This window comes from Gambusia affinis, linkage group LG04, assembly GCF_019740435.1.
Source record: "Gambusia affinis linkage group LG04, SWU_Gaff_1.0, whole genome shotgun sequence".
Taxonomy (NCBI): domain Eukaryota; kingdom Metazoa; phylum Chordata; class Actinopteri; order Cyprinodontiformes; family Poeciliidae; genus Gambusia; species Gambusia affinis.
In genome coordinates, this window is record NC_057871.1 from 16,697,540 (window position 1) to 16,717,954 (window position 20,415).

The 20,415-nt window shown below is 40.3% G+C and overlaps 1 protein-coding gene across 6 annotated transcripts in view; it reads right to left on the minus strand.

Annotated features, from left to right (window-relative positions):
* LOC122830155 (E3 SUMO-protein ligase CBX4-like) overlaps positions 1-20,415 on the minus strand; it is an 82,643-nt gene that overhangs the window by 47,032 nt on the left and 15,196 nt on the right. For 4 of the 6 annotated variants that reach the window (XM_044115284.1, XM_044115283.1, XM_044115281.1 and 1 more), the window contains one exon: positions 7,271-7,432. The exons of the other annotated variants lie outside the window; for them this stretch is intronic. The gene's annotated coding sequence lies outside the window, so the exon portion shown is untranslated. The remainder of the gene's footprint in view (positions 1-7,270; positions 7,433-20,415) is intronic. 6 annotated transcript variants of the gene reach the window in all.

Genomic DNA, 20,415 nt, shown 5'->3' on the forward strand with positions numbered 1-20,415 from the left:
TTTAGGAGAACTGAACATGTAAGGACACTTTCTGCATGCTGATTCCACCAGATCAAGACTATCCATCCATCCATCCATTTTCTGTTCACCCTTGTCCCTAATGGGGTCAGCAAGGTTGCTGGTTCCCATCTCCAGCTACGTTCCGGACGAGAGGCGGGATACACCCTGGACAGGTCGCCAGTCTGTCGGGTTTTTGAGGTCCCACTCTGATCTGCCTATTCCAGTTTTGACAGGTTTTGATTTATTTTTTTTTTCTCTCCAGGAGTGAAACACATTAAAGAGTGAAAATGGGACCTAGGTCCTCTGGTCCAGGTAATAGTTTTATATCCAACAGAAAATGGAGGAATTACAAGACTGTCCCCATCTACACATAAAATCATTTGCTCTTAACCTTTAGCTAATTTTTAACACGACAAATACCCAGCTGGTCATCTGTAAAACTAATATTTCGGTGTTCTTCAAACACTTAGCATCCAATATCTGCGAGCAGGACCATTGATTTTTCTATTGCGTATTTGCACGTGCAGTCAATTAAATGGGAATGGGTGCCTCCCTGTGCTGTGCAAAGCATTATGGATATAAGAAAATAAGGCCATACACCAAAGCTATTCAAAAGCGTCCGATTCACGTCTTTCCCTCGCATAAACTTGTTTTTTTTTCTTCTATAACAGAATCCAGAAAGCGATATATGATCTCTGTTCAAAATCAAAAATACTCTAAATGCTGTGGTCTAACCTGAACTGAGTTATTTAAAACGCAACATGAAGCAACGCTCAGCGTTTCCTCAGTGAGGAAGTCTCAGTGCTTGTTATTTTCAGTATCAATATGCTGGCTAAAACTGAAACTTCCCTACAACATGTTGGCACATGTCTGCATTTAATTTAGTCAGGAAAGCAAGAGAGAGCAAGACTCTCAGCAGGCAACAAGAAGGCTTCAACCTCTGACTGTTATGAAACATGCAGGATTGGGAATGTTGGATTGTTTTTGTGATTGTAGATCCACATGGAGGCCTGTGTTTTTCTGATGTTAGTCATGCAAATCATACAAGTTGTTAATATAGGATTATATGGACAGTTAAAAATGCAAACTAACCATTTTGCATTTCTTGTCCCCTGTGTAAATAATTGTTGGTGAGACAGCAATAAGGTCAAAGTACAGAGAAGTTATCTGACAGAGTGCTTCTGAAACCACTGCTCTGCTTGTGAAAATGACCAAAAAACTAGAATCTTAGACTTCAGAATTTCAATTAGGATAGTTCAGCTTCTCAACAAAAAGTTGCCCAAATTCTAAACACCATTTTTTGGGGATAAAAAAAAAAAAAAAGCTCCCAGAGGAATCTAGACTTCCATTAAAAAACTGGACCCTGACTTTTTGTGGAAACGCTGGGACTCAATCCCAGCGGCTGCACTCCTTGACTGCAGTCCAAAACTAATGCCAGGCTTATAACTTACAGTCGTGCAGAACATTTTTCGGAGAGAGCTGGTCGTTTGATGTTTGTTGTTTCATAATGCATAACTTTCATTCCATAAAATCCCCCAAAATAACACAAGGCTACTTGTAGCACTCCACAGGTCTGCATATCCACTTCATAAACTTTTTTTTTTCACTCAGTAATATCTAAAGTCAGATTTTGTTGCATGTTATAAAATCTATTTCTGCATCTTTTTTCTACCACAAAACCATAATCATTGGTGAGACTGATTAAGAAAAACACGCCTTTCCATTGTGGGCTAGCTCCAGCTGAACGATACTTCCCCTGACAAAGTAGCTACTTAAATAACACATCTCATTAGGCCTGCTGACTAATGAGGTTATTAGCCCTGGCTACCGTTAACTAGTAGTACTCTAGCGTTGTGCTAGTGGCCGTCTCTGAGGGTTTAAGTAGATTCAGATGGAATGGCTAATATAGCCACTGGTTCTCGCTTGTAATTGCCTGAAAGCTATTAGAAGTAATGTGAAGATACGTGAAAAGACAAATTACTTTAATTAGCTCGTGTTAATGTGTTTGCACACAGAAATATTAGCCCATAACAACAACAGGAGGGGCGGCAGTGTAGCAAAAGAGAGGCTGGTTGACCCGCAATGGATTAGTGAAGCCCGCCTGTGTGTGTGCGCAGCTCTTTAAGAGGGGCAGGGGGGCCGCGGCTGCGCTGAAGTGTGCCGCAGCTATTTATAGGCCCAGTTGATTGCAGATTTATTCTCCTGGGAGGGAGTAACTCAGAATAGTGTGTATATATTCGTGTGGGTGTGCGTGTGTGTGTGTGTGTGCCTGAGTCGGGCTGGGGGTGCTGTTGCAGGTTATGAAGAAGACCTGCTGTGGGAGGAACAGCTGTCTGTCAGGAGGAATCTGTCAGTTAATTTCCTTTGGGGAAAAAACAGAATTGAGAAAGGAAGATTCGAGATAAAACTCAGGATGGCGAAAGCTAATATTTTCCTCAAATGAAATGCAATACAGCAGGACTTTTTAAAGTGACAAAGCAGGGGCAAAAACATTTTAAAATGTGTGCTTTGTGGAACGTACAGTACACCATAAAAAATCTATTAAACACACATTAGACTTTAAAGAAATGTGGAAAAAAACCCATTTAAATATGATGAAAACTCGTGGAAATATAACAATAAATCACCTAGGATTTTTGTTTTTAAGTACATGTTGTTCCCGAACATTTGTGTCTCTGCAGCGGTCAGAGCTGCAGAAAAAGAAATACAGCAGTGGGTTAAGCAGACGAGAGAGAGAGACAGGTTAACAACAGGATGGAAAATACTGCGGCTGTCGATGAATTAGATAGATTTCTGAATGCTGGCATTTGTAGCACAGTAGTAAAGGGAAATATAAAGCTACCTACAAAAAAATCAGGATCAGAAACCCATGAGCATTGAGTATGTTTTGTTTTTATTGTCTAGAGAGTTAGTCCTATTTTTTCTCTCTGCCTTATATTTCTGAGAGTCGACCTGAAGGATACAAAAGGGTTTGAAACTGTGAGACTTGAATCATTACGTGTCTTGGTCTCTAACGACACTCTTCCTGGACTGTGCAAACCGAGAGGCAAAGACACGGCGCCGAAATAGGTGAACGATGCCAGGTAGATCAGTGCTTCCTTAATGAAGACTGAGAGGCTGAAAATGGGAGAATCAATGATCCATCACAATACACTCTGATGCACAAATAGTCTGTGTCTTGTTCCAATACGCTCATGAATGTTTGAACATTAAACGAGTCAATTTAAAATAATGAGATGATACATAAAACCTACAACAGAAACGGCAAATCAATCTAAAAAAAAGCATTTAAAACAAATTAAGAGACAAATAAATGAAAAGTAAATAAACAAAAATGGTAACATGGACAATACATGAACTAATTATCACCTTATTAATTAAAAGCCATTCAGTGCACTTTACACATCTCGTGTGTCTATGGTGATTAAAGTGAATTGTTTGGGACCAAACACCAAGTCATACCCGGCATTTGACTTCTTGACATTTTTACAGTATGCAAACTGGAGATGCTGTTGGCACACTGCAAGTATTTACTAAAATATATATCCACAAAATTTTAAATCCATATTCTCACATTTGTCTTTAAGTAACCAGTTACGATCTGGTAAGTTAAATATATATTTTCATTAGCAAATATTATAACTTTACAGATTTTTGGCTATTTTGACTTGATTCAGAATTTCTATGATAATGATGTCGACCTTTTTGTCAAAATGTTACAAAAAACAAATAATGAAATCGACATAGGTACCGATTTAAAACTTGTGAGGCTTTTCTAGGGTCAATATGTTCTGACACACCACTTTTCAAAAAATATAGCACAAAGGATGAATATTTTTACTCTGCGAATAAAGCACAGAAAGACGTGACTGCATCCAAGCTGCAGCTGTAATGAGCAGTAAAAAAAACCCCACACACATCGCGGTCTCTTGTGGGAGGACAAAAAGAGAGCTGTTTACAGTGACAATGAGAGGACTAACAAACATGGTTACAGAGTCACACACAAGCCCCTGATGCCATCCCAGAGGGCCGAGCCTCTGCCGGGGCGCTGGGGCCTGCCTGGCATGGATGATAGTGATGGAGAGCACCAGGCTGACAGAGACTCCTCGGAGCAGCAAAATGCCAGCCAGCTGCCAACAAAGCCGGCGTTACGAATACCTCACATTAGAGGAATTAAGTCTTTATCTGAACAGGCACTGGGACGAAATAATAGTGTGAGGGAGATCCGTCACAATTAGCTAATCGCTGTTTTTTTTACCCATCTTCTCTCTTCTTTCATCCTTTGTTCCTTGCAGGCCTTCAGGCACTATAACAAGAACGGTGTAGAAAAAAAAGAAAACAAGAACAAAGTACAAGCTGAAAACAAAAAGAGGCTCTGAAAAACAGCATTATTCTGTGCTACAGAATGACTTCAGGGGAGGAAAATGAGCAGATGCCATATGCAACATCCCGCGGCATTAGAAATATCTGGAGATATTATCTTTTCAATGTCTGGAACTGGATTTTTAATAACATAACAAGCACATACATACTCCCACACACAGGATATTCCCAAACAAACAAGCGGACCGTAGGTCAAGGTTTACCACTCTTCACTTCTGTGCAAGAAAGACCTGCTGCCCTTCTAAAAGGCAATTTCCTGAAACGAGACACATGGAGCAAATTGGTCCCTGTTTTTTTTTTCCCCCTGCTCTGCCTCCCTTTTACTGCTGGTAGAGCACGGTGAAAGCCTTTCTGCAGGCACTTTGGCGAGCACAAGCATCCAGTCTATTTTGCACGGATAAGAGGTGGTGGGGTGTTCATGAGGGGGAGGCATTTTCTTTCTACCCGAGTGAGAGTGAAGGAGTTGAGGACTGTAATGAAAGCAGAGATAGAGTAAAAAAAAAAACGTAGTATAACAGAAACGTCAAGGTGGACTTAATAATAGTTTATAACACTGGTTCCCAGTTCTAGCCTTTAAAGGCCAGTGCCCTGTATGCTTTAAATACTTCCCTTCCCAACACAACCGATTAAAATAAGTCAACTGCCTCTTTAGTGAAGCTCACAGCTCTGCAGATACTGAAAACCTCTAAAGCATGAAGGACTCCTGCCCTTCCCAGCTGACCTCACTAAAAGACAGCCTGAGCCTTCTAGATCAGTTGCCTCAGTCCACAGTGTGTTTGGGGTTCGTGTCCTTTTAGATGTGTATCTGCTTAAACTTAACTCAAATAAAGAGGTAATTAGCAAAAGTCTGAACTTAATTCCAGGAGGAATTTCAGTCATTTCATTCAAGTACGCTGGATAAGGGCTGTGTCTAAAATCTCTCCAGTGAAAAGAGATTGAGAACCCGGTTCTAGATGGTTTATATAATCTGGAACCACAGGGGCGGATCTGCAGACGATGAGCTGCACAGTTTCCAAAAGTCTCAGATATTTTGCACAGTCAGTAGTTGCAGACCTCCAAACTTCATTTGGTCTTCAGCTTAGCTTAACAGTGCCAAAAAAAAAACGTCAACAGTTGAACGTCCAACATCAGTAACCCTCTCAAATATACCTCAGGAGGTCTGGTACAAAGATTCCCACAATTACATTCCTAAACATTGTGGAAAAAACTTCCTGAACATTATACATTACAAATGATATGTGTGAGTGAAACAAATAGATTTTTTCCATTCACTTTACCACAAACAATCTTAAAAAAAATAAAAGAAATCCATATATTTCTCCAATGTTTTGGTGATCTGAAAGGTTTCCAGTCTACACCAGAGCCAAAGACCTTTAACATGGCACCTCCCAGAGAAACACTTCTACTTAAAGCCCCGGGGACCCTCACAGCCTGAAGAGCTTTCTAAATTAAGCGAGCTAAATTAGGAAACCAAAAATGTCACAAGAGGGCTGTATTACTGTCCTATATTTTCACTGATAGGATTTCCTGTCCTTTTCACATTTAAAAAGTAGCTAACAGGTCTCATTACTCCTCTTAAATTTCAGCATACAGTCCAGTAGCTTATGCGCAACAAGAGCCACGGCGGCTGACGTTTTTACAAGACTTTGCTTGATGAGCGAAGCAGTTAGAGGCTGAAAAAAAATGGCTGAATTGAAAAAGAACACTGTTTAGAGAATTGAGGATAGAGAAACTGAAACCTTCCATGGAGACACGTTCTGATGCTTTAGCAGGAAAATCACAACATTTTTATGAGGCTCTTAATAATATTTGCAGTTTTCAGAGAGAGAGGGAGGAATATGTGTAGCAAACGGGGAATTGAACCCAAGATAGCTGCATTAAGAGGTTGTCTCTGTACGTGGGGAGCCTGTTCTACCCACTGTGCCACATTTCCACTTATTACAATATTTTCTGAATGATGAAGAATCGTTAAAAAGAGAAAATGGAGCCAAATAGAGGGCGTACCTGGAGGGAGACCCGTTAAACGCTGCAAATGTTCGACATGCACCCATATGTGGGGTGGAATGGTTTGGATTATAGCATATTCATATAAAGTATAAATAATAACTGAGAATCTAACACAAAAATTAATCCTCACAACTAATCTGATTACGGTCTGACTGAGTGACTTTGTGTCGGTCTATAACATAAAATCCCATTAAAAGTCATAAATGTTTTGTTGTCGTAATGTGACAAAATAATTTAATGCATGTATTGCAGACCTATACTTGAAATGTGCAGCCGGAGAAAAGGACTCAATGAATAATGTGCTTCTGTCCATCAACTCAACCATGAATCTCAGTGACTTCTTTGAAGGATGGGGTTCTGTTTTTCCCATCATCATTAAAGAAGAGCTTGCATGTGTGTGCAGCCTTTTAGGTTATTGAGAGGAGCCCTGCTCTTTGTCTTGCAGGGGACTTGAATGGCCAAAGTGTCCGATTCCATCAAGGTCGTCGATTATTCCTCTCCCAAGGCGGGAGCTGCGGCTTGTTTTCACTTGTGTTTTTTCAGTCAGCAAGTTTATAAAACATGGAGGAGTGGTTGAGGACAAGAACACTGGCCTTGGAGGAAGACGGGCCTCTGTCTGGTCGCCATAATTTGAACATAAAGGGAACAAAGATTATTTTTAATTAACACATATTCTACAAAAAAATAAGCCAACAATGCGTCTTCATTCTGATCAGGGAATCTCATCCATCAGAGAGCTACAAGGACCTGAGAGTATTATGCAGGCCATAATTAACAGGCCACATGTTTGAAATCTCAAGGACGTAGAAACAAACGTGAATGGATCGGACTTTTCTTCCTTCAGGTCAAGCTTGAAAGGCAGAGTTCATGGTTCACCCACCTCCTTATCTGCCTCTGCGCCGCTCCACCCGAGCAGATATACAACAGGTGGAGCGACTCGTCCCGCCTCGGAGCGATGCCTGCTCGGGTCTGATGGCGCATGTGACAAAGTGAAGCGTGGCTGCCTCCCAGTCACGTTCCCTGAAACACGTTTCGCTTTGCGCTGTTGGAGAAAACAAACAATCAGCAGAGCCTCTTCTGGTCCGCTTCTCAGATGGCGTCATTAAATTTACTTCCGTGTGTAAATGTGCCATCATGTCACCCCGCAGCTTTTATAGCCTTTATCTAATTCAGACATTTATTTGCAGAGGGCAGTTTTGTTTTCCATGTTTCCCCCTCCAGGAGGCAATTTAATGTGAATCATCATCTTAAAGGAGGGGGGGGGGAACAGGATGCAGTTGTCTGTTGCTGTTTAAGCAGGATCTCATCTGTCAGGCAGGGAAAGGACAAAGGGATGCTCATCACCATCTATCCCGCCGTGCTTTTTTCTCTGCTGCTGCGGTGGCATTTACATGTCAGCCACATAAAACGAGCTATTTACATGTGAGCTCTGCTGACACGATGCCACGCAGCATCTCTTTATAGGCACTGCAGGCAGGTGAAGTGATTAAGTGGCTGCATAAACATTGTCCCAGTAAAACCTTTATTTTTTTTTTATGTTCGCTCTGTTTTTATAAAAGGGGAGTAAAAAAAATCTGCAGCAGCAAAATTTTACCAAACAAAAATTTTACAAAAGGAAATATATATTTGGAAGATTTTGAGCGTCTTCTGATCTTTCAGTCTGATTCAGCGTAAAATCGGTTTTAATCGTCAGCATTGTGGCGGCTAATATATTACCACTTTAAAATAAAATAGGTTTGTAAGCCGTGTCCGGTTACCGGTCTAACTAAGAGGTTGTTTTTTTTTTTTGTCCACTTGAGACACAAGGTCTCACTGCAGACGAAATCTGAGGGCAGCGAAAGTGAAAAGGGGGGAATTTATAAGCAAAAAACAGCAATAAGTCTTACTTATAGCTGTAATTATTTGCATAACTGTGCAAGAATTCTTTTGGAAAAATAACTTTACTTTCACTTAAGTACTAAAGTAGACGGAAACAATTCAAGCAGCTCCAGGAGCTACAGCCTCCACTGAGGTTAGTGCAAAGTTCACTTTCAGTCAGACATGGTGAGTGCAGAGGGAACTTGTTTTCTTCATGTATTTCTTCAGCTTCTGTTTCTTTAGCCACACTTAAATGTTTCAGATCACCTATCAAATTTTTATGTCAGACTAAAAAGATTTAATTAATCCAAAATACAACTCTGAATATTATCTACAAATGTGCATTTTCTTCCACATCGCCTCCGTCATCCATTGCATTAAAAATATGTCCATAAAAGGACACAACATGGCTGCAGAGGTTTCTGATGTTATTGGTCTGCAGCTTCAAAGATGACCCCCTCAGTAAACACAGTCGCAGTTTGTCTGCAAGACCGCAGTCTGTCGTGGGAGTGTTTGAATATGTCTGAGTTATGTCTACACGGGGGAGTGGTGCCAAATGTAGACATCTGAGGAGCGGGACGCAAAGCAAGCAGGAGAATATGGAAAATATTTCAGAAGAACAAGACGAGGGAGGGATGATGGCTTTTCTTTTGTCTTGAGCTGCAGCCCGTTTCATTAGCACACCAACCAATCCTTGGCACCCCTCCTCCTCTTCATCCTCCTCCTCACTAGCTTCCAAGCCCCAGACGGAGAGCATGGTTACTGTCCTAATGGCAGCTCTGTATTCATTATCACCTCCGCATACGCCTCCACCCCCCCCAACTCTTCCCAGGACGGAGGGCTGCCGTAATTGATAATTAAAGAGCAATAACACAGCGGTCAATGCAATCTCACCACAGGAGAGCCTGAAACCTCCACCTCCCTCCCTCTTCCTCTTTTACACACACACACCCACGCACGCACATGCACACCCATGCACGCACACACCCCTACACATGCATATAGTGCGTATATATTGCCGTTTTACTTTTAGGTGCCATATAAAGGACAAACATTCAGATACATGATATTTCTGTTTGTGCAAATGCAAAGAAACACAGAAGCTTGCACACACACGCCTGCACACACACATCCAGAAGTAGATATGTGGTCTACCACATGACAACCATGAAAAGCCACGGAGAGCAAAACACAACAAATACAAACAAGTGAGAAAGAAGCAAAGGGAAAAGCAATCAAATTAAAAACAGATTAGCGCCATTGATGCAATCAGTTCAGATGTGGAGAAGCGACACTGATGATGCTTTTAAAAAAGAAAAAAGAAAATAAAAACTCCATTATTTATTCAGAACAAAGGTTTACTGTAAAAGGTTGTTAGGTTGGTGGTGAAATAATTACTCAATGATCCTAAACTGTTAGCACCTAAAACATCTGGCATCAGGAAACTGTTCCAGTGAGTTTGTGTGTTTGAACAAACCACCACACAGGAGCCTCATTCTGTCACAGTGGGTGACAGAGCGACGGCAGCGTTCAGACACAGACGTAATCTGTAACAGACATTTACTGTAGATCCTTCTCAGACATTTTCCCCAACTCTCTCTCTCTCTCTCTCTCTCAACCTGAACCGCGACAATCGCCGTTCGATCAGACGCTCTGAGCTGCATGTGAGATTTAATTACATAGGGCAACAAAGAGCTGCCACTTTGCAGAATACACACACAACTACAGTAATGACTTCAGCCGCATCTTAATAAATTAGAATACTATCGAAATTAAGTGATTCATTTCACTAATTTAATTTAAAAAGTGAAACTGGTATGTTAATTTGTCTCAACACAATGATATATTCAAAGTGTTCATTTCTATTCATTCTGGTAATAAGGGAAAGACTATGACCTGCTGGATGTTATTTCTATCCGGCAGGAAGTTTTCCAGGAGTCATTTGCATATTTAATTAAGAAACATTTCATTGGTTAAAAGGCGGCAGAAAGTCAAGTAGAAGGAAAAAGTGTGACCGAGAAAGTGAAAACGCAACAGGGATAAACGCAGGTTTATTCAGATGCGCCTGTAAATGTATCAGATCTGCTTAATTTACACATAATTTAAAATTATGTTTTAGTTCACATTTAAGCAGGCAACTGGAATTACACCATACTTGTTTATAAATGCAACTGATAACATTTATGAAATGTTAAGAAAGAAACAATAAAAAAAGAATGGCATAATATAAAAAATATACTAAATTAGAAAACTAGTGTTAAATCACAGTATTGATAACTATATTTTAGCGATACTTTCTTCATGTCTTCTGTCATGGGTACAACTCCATTCTAATCTTGAACAACGTTTCCTGAAATACCTAAATTGTCTAACCTAAGTCATGTAAAAATAAAATCTGAAAATGTGTACTCCATTAAATACTCTGTTGCTTAATCATCCAAGCTTGATTATTTTTGGAATCCACAAAAAAATAAAAATATTTGATATGTTTTTGCAGAACTTCAGTCTGTGGAAGTGAAAGTGAACTCCACCATAAATTAGACTGCGAACAGCAGCTGCATGACGGACAGACTTTAACACCCTTTGAGGAAAAGCTGTGGTTTGTAACTTTATCTTATACAAATAATGGGTTTTCCCCTTACAGTAAGCTCTGCAAAACCTGTTAAAACAAATAAGAAATCCTTTATCCGCCAACCTGAGGTCATCATATGAGCTTTTTTTTAAAAAAATTATTCTGTTATGCTGTTCTTTATGTTTAGGTCATTTTCAGGAGACGCCACAGAAAATGCTGAAGCGTCACACAGGGGCAGTACAAACAGCTGTAGTGCTGTACTGCTCCTCCCACACTTGTGGCTTTGTGCTGCTTTTCAGCTGGATGAAAGCCGAGACACACCAGTCGCGTCCGACTCCTCACACTCCGATCCATTTCTTTCCTGACATCCAGGTTCCAACTTGACAGTCACTCTATGGCCCACTGGATTTGCAAGATAGAGTATTCCCGCAATAGCATGTACTGAAAATCCAGCCAGTATAAACACATAAGCTGGTCCGGAAAAAAAAGTCAAAGCTGCTCAAACAAGGTTGCCGTTTCACACTTTAATTTTTCTCAGTAATTTTTGACATCCTTCCATGGTTAAATACACTACTTTTTTTTTTTTTACTACCAAAAGATTTCAGTTTGTATTTTCCACCAAGGCGGATGCGTTTTACTTTGTCACTGTGTCTTACTTATTGTCTGTCTCATAACTTTCCTGTCAAATTGCTGCGAGTCCCGACCAAAAGAGACCCCAGGTCAGAGATGCAAATAATAATCACTAGATTCCCTGTGACCCTTGATTTTAACATATTCTAATTGCTGCGTACATCATCCAACCTGATTTTCCATCAGATGGATATCTACATGAACCCCGTATGCCTTGGCCTTAGAAAAGACTACAAAACATTTCCCTTACTTTTTTTTTTCTCTGAAGAGTTTTTGTGGCTCTAGTGGTTTGTATTTTTTGCAACAGTAGGCAGACAGGAAAGAGGGTGAAGAGAAGCGGCAAAGGTCGCCGGGACCGGGAGTTGAACCCGCGACAAGGACTAGGGCCTCCAAGCGTGAGGCGCGCTAACCCCCCGCGCCACCACAGCACGCCCCAACATTTCCCTTACTTAAAAGAAAGAAATATTCTGGAGTTTAGAAATATTTTTTGGAACAGAAACCGCAGTAAGAAACAGTCTGGTTGATAATTATTGTTTGTTTGAACTATTTAAATCTTTTTGAGGTTTTTCCGTAATAACATAATAAGTGTGAATGTCATAATTTTATTCCTCATTCTATCTGAAGATGAAGCCACTAATCTGCCTGGGTTTTTCCACTTTTAGTTATTTAGACTGAGGCCTAAATCTTGAGGTAAAGCACAACATTGTTTGTGTGAAAAGGCAACAAACACATCCGCAAATATGTCAGTACCCTCCATATAAAACATGTCAACACACAACTCAACCCAGGAATATAACAACTAGTTTCTAGTAAGACTACCGGTTGAAGCCATCCGAACAGCTTCATGCTAAATGTAAAACTTCTCTGAAACAAAAGTGGGCAAAGCGTGTCAGGTGTGGAGACGTTTCACTGAGACTGACAGCTGAGGACGCATGATGGACATCTGATCCGCCCAATGATGAGTGGAAACTGCAAATGACAGGAAGGACATTTTTCCACCATTGCCTTCCTCATTGGCAGCTTAATAATTTATGAGTCGAGGGCATAACTTAATTTTTTTTTTGTTTCAGTTCTTGGATTTTTTTATTTTTTTTTTCAAATATCTTATTCATGAAGGCACAAGGATGGAAGAGATGCCAATTAAGAGAAAAAAAGGAAAAGAGAGTGAGTGAGTGAGTAAAGCCCATATTTTAGTGCATGTACTTGTGTGGGAGAGCAATATGCTGCAGAATGGCAGCCCAGAGGGGGTGAGAACTAGAAACAGGGACAGAGAGAGGAGAAAGAGAGAGTTTCTGAGAAAAATAATACAAAAAGAAGAAGAGAGTTCTCAGAAGAGGAAAATGGGATATTGCTGTGAGACTGGACAGAGAATAGCAGAGCTGTCAGAGACCTGAATATCAGCCAGGGCAGATGAAGCCTGACATAGTTGAGCTACTGCCCACTCCTCCCTCCACTGGTCCTGCTCTGAGGAAGCCAATGTCCCTTTCAGCTCTTTTCAGGAGAGCGATATTGACTGCTTTGGTTCGATGTTGGCTATTTCCAATTTCTGCTGCGGGGAACGTGGAGACAAAGCAATAGGCAGTGGATTCTACTTTCAGTGCAGCCAAGGCTCAGACCTGCAGCACATCAGTCACAATCGAATCCCCTGTCTTCCAATTTGCGTCTGGGAGATGCGACCTTTTTCTATATACACCCACACACACGCACGCACACATGCAGAAATATGCGAGTCAAAAGAGGCCCAAAGCTGTGCAGAGTCTGCAGCTCAGTCGCAGGAGGAGCCAGGATTAAAAGGGGGCACAAACAAAGCCAGGTACGACAGGCCATCTATACCCCAAAAGGATGCTCACACAAGAAGAAAAAAAAAAAAAAAAAACAGACATCAATGCAGAGCAGAAGATGGATGCATGCGCACATTTACATGTATATATTTATATGCAAACAACACAGTGGGGTCTGCGCAGTGAAAACACACTCACACAGACAGACACCTCTGAGCTCAGCTGTGTGGAACAAGGCCACTTTGAAGTGCTTAAAAACATCCTGCCTCCATTTCCACTGCAGTCTTCTCCCTGTGGGACAAATACTATGGCAACAAGCACCACCACGCATATACACACACTCACACACACTAAACTATCTGTCCTTAAATGCATATGCATCAGACCAGCCAAAGTAATGCACAATAAATCTGGACTCTGGGCAAACACACAACTTTGTTTTAACCACAGCGATCGTAAAATGAGATGCAGGGAATGAAACAAAAGTTCAGGATGTTCGTCTCACACACATGCCTTTTATCTGTTAGTGTGGGTCCGAGCTCACACTTAAGAGTATGTAATATATACAGATAGACTTTTTATTACAGGATTTGAAAATATATAAATAAACTGTCAAAAGCGATTTGATGGTTGCTAAAGGCTGATGACGGATGCTGTGAAATGTTTGCTGTGTTTATGATAAAGAAGGAGGATTACAAGGAATCATACGGAGATTCGACAATTATAGACACAAAGCAATGATGAGAAATTGATGAGAGATTGTTGTCAGTTGTTAAAGGGAAACATCTCACAGGTAAGATCCACAGACACGGGAAGAAAACTCACCTGCTGAGCTGGAAGCAGCAGCAGCTTCAGGAATGAGGGAAACCCCGACTGCTACATGTTATATGTTGTAATTTTAGTGGTTTCTTGCAAGATGGGACAGACAAGATGCTTGATTTAAGTTTTTAGAGTTTCAATAAAACCAAAACCCAGCAAAAAAAAAAAATGCATATATATATTTTTTTTAAAGCGAAAAAGATTAAGAACATCAAGAGTACTTAGCGTTCCCTGCTCATTAATTTTGGTTAATCATGCATCAAACAGCATGTAACAAATATTTGATCACAATTATGGGGTCAAATTTTTGACTGAAATAACAGATCAGCTCCATTTTATAAAACATTATATTTGCCAGCTGGGCAGTAGAGGTTTTTGTTATGTAGAGGTTTTCTGTTTCAATAGAGTTGGTTCTGAATTGGCTCATCAATACCTTTTACTCCTGTAAAGTCATTTAAAAAAGTGCTTCAGTAAAGCTTGTTTTGTAAGTGCCATCATTATTATTTTAGTGCTGCAAGAGATTTTGGATTATGTGGTTGGTGAAGCTTTTTAATGGCTACTTTTGCTCATGGGTAAGTTTTGGTTTTCTGGCCTGGTGCAGTGCTGGTTTGTGAGTTTGTTACTTGTTTAAAGTGGAGAAAAACATAAATGAACGTGAACCTCAGACATCGGCCACAAGTAACTTTTTAACTTTGACTTGTTGTCAAGATGGAAACAATGAACTGTAATGTTTTGTCCAGTAAAACGGACAGACCATTCAGTAACTGTCTGCCAAAAAATCCAAAACAGAGTCATAACAATACCACAAACACATGCAACATTGTTGCATATAGCATGTCTTGTTAGTGTTATGCAGCACCAATTCCAACTGCTTTGATGCAGTTTAACAATATATGTTCATGTGAACAACATCCAACATTTTCATGGCAGAGTGAGCAACCCAATTCCAATCTTATCACATCCCCCAAAAGATTGAGCTATGCCACTTCCATTTCTATTGAGTCGGATACATATCCAATAGTTTTCAAAGCGTCTGTCGTCTGGATGGTCATGTCACATTTAACGTTCAACTTTTACATAACTGATGTGAGTCGTGCATCATAATTCTGCAGCAGAGGACGCTAGACGCAGTGAAACTGGACGTAAACAATGTAATTTTACTTTTATTTAACCAGAAAAGTCCCATTGAGATTAAAAACCTCTCTTTCAATGTATTACCGGCCAAGAGGCAGCTAAGCTTACACAATAATTACAATTAGTTAATTAAAATGCCATATGGATAATTATGAAAAACAGTCACAAGTTAAGGACATCATCTCTAGAGCTCTCAGTCTAGATTCTAAATTGCTCAATGAAATAAATACAGTTCATTTCCAGGTTTTCTGCAGCACGTTCCATGCAGATGTAGCCGGGTAAATAAAGGTCATTCTTCCCAATTCTGTTCAGGGAAACGCGACAGAGTCAAAGTTTGTGTCAGTGAAACATTCCTGGCTCTGACTGCAAATCTAATCAGACTTCTCTACAAAAGTCACAGTCAATGCTCCGCTAAACTGTCGGCTCCGTTGCTCACTAACCTTTAATATCGACCGATAGACGGCGGCGTCCATTATTACTTCAGTAAACGTCGCGCTGCTGTGTGACATCTACGTTTTTCTGCACATGTGGGTCGTAACCGTTCACAGTGAAGTCTAATTGCAGTTACATCATTGAGTAGTACGAACGACGACCACACACACACACACACACACACGCACGCACACACACACCCGCACACACGCCTACAAACACAACTGATTTCAGTAAAAAAAATAAAATAAAAAATCTGAATTGTCCATCAAGACCTGTTGTGTGAACGTAGCATATGATGAAAATGTACATATTTCTGAATGCCCTGTTTTCAACCTGTTTGCATGTTGAAAAAACTGTGGCTGGACTCCAACATGTGACCTGGTTCAAATTTTTTGAAAATATCTTAAAAACTCAACGGCCCTGTGTTTTTTTCCGTGTGATCATACCTTTCTACGTAACGAGCAAATGGTGGTCGATCCAACAGTCTCTAATTCTTGCCTACAGGCAGGGGCAACGCCCGACCCTAAATCTAATTTTGCCCCTGGCTTTTTTTGTTGGGGGGGTCAGACGAAGCAGCTAGTTGCTTCTGTTTCACAGGTAATTTTTCCTGCACTGACTTAATGGGTTCAGGCACTGTAATAGAGGTCCTCTAGCACAATGGTTTGGTGCTGTGGAACATTATGGCTGAAAGTGGGGCTTACCAATCCTAATGCTACGTTTTAGCTTCAATTTGGGGATATTTACGCTCTACCTTCAATCCCTGAGCTCACATAGAAACCCCCCCCGCTCCCTCTAAAAAATAAAAAAAAAACCCTGGAGCAGCACTCAAATAGCCCCTCGAGACCACAGATTTACAGGATCATCTTCCCCTGGGTGTGTATGTGTGAGCGTGGAGCGGTTTGTAAATGGCTGAGGGGTATAGATTGATTTGGTTTTGTTAGGCAGAGAGGATTTGTACCACAGCAAAGCTTCGGCTCTTTAAAAATCTCACCCCTCTCTAGATTTCCCTCCACTTTTTCCTCTTTTCAGAAGGGAGAGGGAAGTAATTAACAGCTACTTAAATTCCCCTGATGGATTTGGTGGACTGCAGAGAAAGGGGAAGGGGGCAGAGTGGTGAAAGATGTGCTCTATCTTCTGAAGCTTAATGCCACCATTTGCAGAAAAGCAGAGAGGCTACAGAGAATTCCTTTTGCATTGGTTGGAATGAAAAAAGAAAAAAAGCATCTTCCCTGCGCAGCATTATTCTGTAAAGTGGAATAACATAAGAGACTGCTAATGCAACATGAAAACCTCTTTGCATATGCTGCTACCACTGATTGCATCAGACTCAATCCGTCCTTTTTTGTCCATCAATGGTTCAGATGAGTGCTGCTTATCCGTAGCATGAGCTATAAAATAACTCAAACCAAACAACCTGCTTCCAAGCCATACAGCGGATCTTGATAAATTTGTACACCCTTGTTAAAATTCCAGATCTTAGGACTTAATATTCATAAAATCAATTCAGTTCAGTTCAGCTCTTACATGATGCAGAGTCACTACGAATGTGGTTTGAAGGAACATCAAGCAAATAATCTGAATAATACACAAATACTATATTGTATAAATTTAAATCAAATCAACCAACTGTGCAGCCCCTAGAACATTCAGAAGTTTAGAAATGTAGCTGCAACTATTGATGGCAAGTTCTGCAACAGAAAACATTTGTGTAAAGGTCTGAATAGAAAAGAAAAGCAAGAGAAACAGTCTATAATGTTGCTGCTGTTGCCCTGGAAAGGCGAACCTTTATATCTAAAAGGGTAGATAAAATCTAAAAGGGTAAAAAAAATTTAAAAAAGTTTTTACTGCATGTCTCGCAGGCTGAAATGCTGACCATTCACCTCTTGTCACAAATCAAAATCAATTCGCAACACGTTCTAATGACTCACATCACGCGCTTGTCCCCGCTTGTCAACAGAAAGTCAATAAAATCTTCATTACTTTCCAACACTTTTCCTGTAGAAAGTCAAACCCAAGCACATCAACCAGCAGCTCCCAGATGGAAACAGGAGCCCTTCCTGTCAACATCATTCACTTTCCTCTCCCGTCCCGCAGTGCAAACGACTACGTCAACTGCGTCAAGGTTGCCAGATCAGATGTCCCATGTCCTGCGTGGATATCAGACCAGACAATGGACCTCCTGCTGCAGGCTGAAGGAACGCCGTCTAACCAGAAAGCGTTCATTTCCACTCTTAAGATAATCCTTCATCCCAGGAGAGACGAGCGGGTGGCTAATGAATACAGTGGAGGTAATCTGAGTTTTTCATGCTCAAACATTAAACCTATATAGACATATCAGTTATATAATAACACCTATACTGCATACTGTCCTGATATGTAACAGTATACAGATACTTTGTTTTGCTAGACAGCTGGAGGGTTTATATAAAAGTAAAACAAACAAACAAACAAAAAAAAAACACATAAATAGGCTCACACAAGTTTACTTTCAGTGTACGATTGACCTTAGACTGGGTAAGTGATTGGGTAAATATCATTATGAAATCATTATGAAAGTCAAATGGCCCTTGATAGGTAATCATGTGCATCAGTTGCATAACTGTCTGATAAACAATCCCTCATCATCATTAGTCCAAAAGACTTTGCCATGCAGATCTTAGTTAAACTCACACAGAACTTTATTCTGTCATTTAGAGATATGTTTGCTTTTTATTTCTCCACCTCAACACCACTTGTTTTTACTCTGCACTGTAACAAATAAACCTCAGAAATTCAGTAACCTGTGTGACACAACCAGCTGTGTTCATCATGGAAAATGAGTGTCATGGAAAACAGGCAATGTGACACTTCCAGAGTTCTGCTCTTAAAGGGACAGTTACGATTTCTCTCAAGTGAGATCCTGTGAAAGTACATATGCAGAGGCGACCAGTGGAACCAAGACAAAAAATAAATAAATAAATAGTAATTTCCCATTCGCAATTTCTTTTTCTCCCTGCAGCCAGTAGTGTGTTTACATCTAATAGCATCAAAGTGAGCCACAACAGAAAACAGTGAAATCTAAACATGGAACGAAAACATTTCTCACTTCAGAACCATAATCTCACCAAGAGGCCTTTAAACAAAAAGGTATAGAAACACATAAATACTAACAGAAACATAAAAATATCTATGTACCAAACATGTAAGTCATAGAGCTGATATAAAAAAAAAAAGAAGCATAGGTGTTTGAGTCATTTCTGCTGGTAAAGTTAAAAAATAAAGTTCATGCTTCTTCCCACTGGTGTTGATGAGGCTGATGGTGTTATTCTACTGCAGCTGGATGCATGGTGAATAGTAAGTCTGTTACCTAGGGGATCTTTCAGCTACATCACTTAACGTGAGAACTTTGCAGGTTGCGGAAATATTCAAATCTGGCCGTTTCAGTCCTCGCTGCTCCTCTTGATTAACCGCTTATAAGCATTTTTAATCTTGAGTCCTATGCAGTTTTCTCAACATACGACTCAGGAGTTTTACTGTGGTTATGCACAATACAAGTAAAAACCACTGAAGAAGAAATCTGAATATAAACTATTCCTGTGTTTAGAAATTCTCTGTCCTGTTAATGTCAGCTTTCTGGGACATCTGAGTGATGTACCGTGGTGTGAAAAGGTCTTAATTCCCATCTTTTGCATGTTTGTCACAGATAAGTGTTTCAAAACGTCAAACCAATTTTAATACTAGCGAAAGACAACACAAGCACAACAACCTTTCCAGAAATGGCCGGCCAACCAAAATCCAGTCACAAAAGATTCAACTGTAACAAAGAACTGAAAGCTTCACTTGCCTCAGTTAAGGTCAGAGGTCATACATCCACCATAAGAAAGAGACCGGGGGAAAATATGGCCTGCATGGCAGAGGCCCCTGTCAAAAACCACTGCTGAGCAAAAACAACATATTCACAAGACAAAAGTTGAACTCTTTGGAAGGAACATGAAAAAAAAAAAGTAAATCAGGAAGAGAGTAAACTCTATTTCACACCACTACATGTGGATTATGCAAATTTTCTGTTTGAATTTTACCCAGTTATGTAATAATTTGCAACTAAAAAGCACCGGAATGGGGAACTATCTTTAATAGGGGGCAAACTGTATGGAACATAAGTTTGAATTATTTTAAAGCATAGTCTTGGCAGACTGTGGGTTTAACCTTCAGAAAATTTACAAAACTGATGTGAAAGGTTTCAGCCTCAACATGCTTAAATTTAACTTATATCAATTTCTGCCTGGCACTAATGATTTCCCAGGGTTAGCTGTGTGCAAAAAAAGGAGCTCACACGTTCCTGCTTTATTTTGTGTTTCTAAAAATGTCTCAACATTACATCACTTACTTGTGTGACTTTGTGTCTTTCCATGAATGCAGCCCACCGCATTTGCTTCTGCCTGTTCTTGAAAATGACTTCACTCTCAGGGGTGTGATGATATCATACACTAGAATTAGCCGTAATGCGAGGTGCCAGAAAAAAAAAAAAGGACAGAACCTTGATTCTCTAAAAGTGAAGGCTGTCACCTCTATAGCTACCTGCTCTTTCCACAAGCCTGTTATCTGCCTCCATCAGGTGTTTGAACACTCTGGATATAAATACCCAGCATTACCCAGAGGTTGCCGGGGGACAAATTAAGCAGAAGCTGGAGGGATGAGCCACCATTGCCACACACACAACACAAGACAGCACAAAAATATCTCCTCTTCAACTGGCAATCATGAGCGAGCGTCCTCAATTCAGAAGAGATAAGTTCTGCTCAAAGCCAATATATAGAT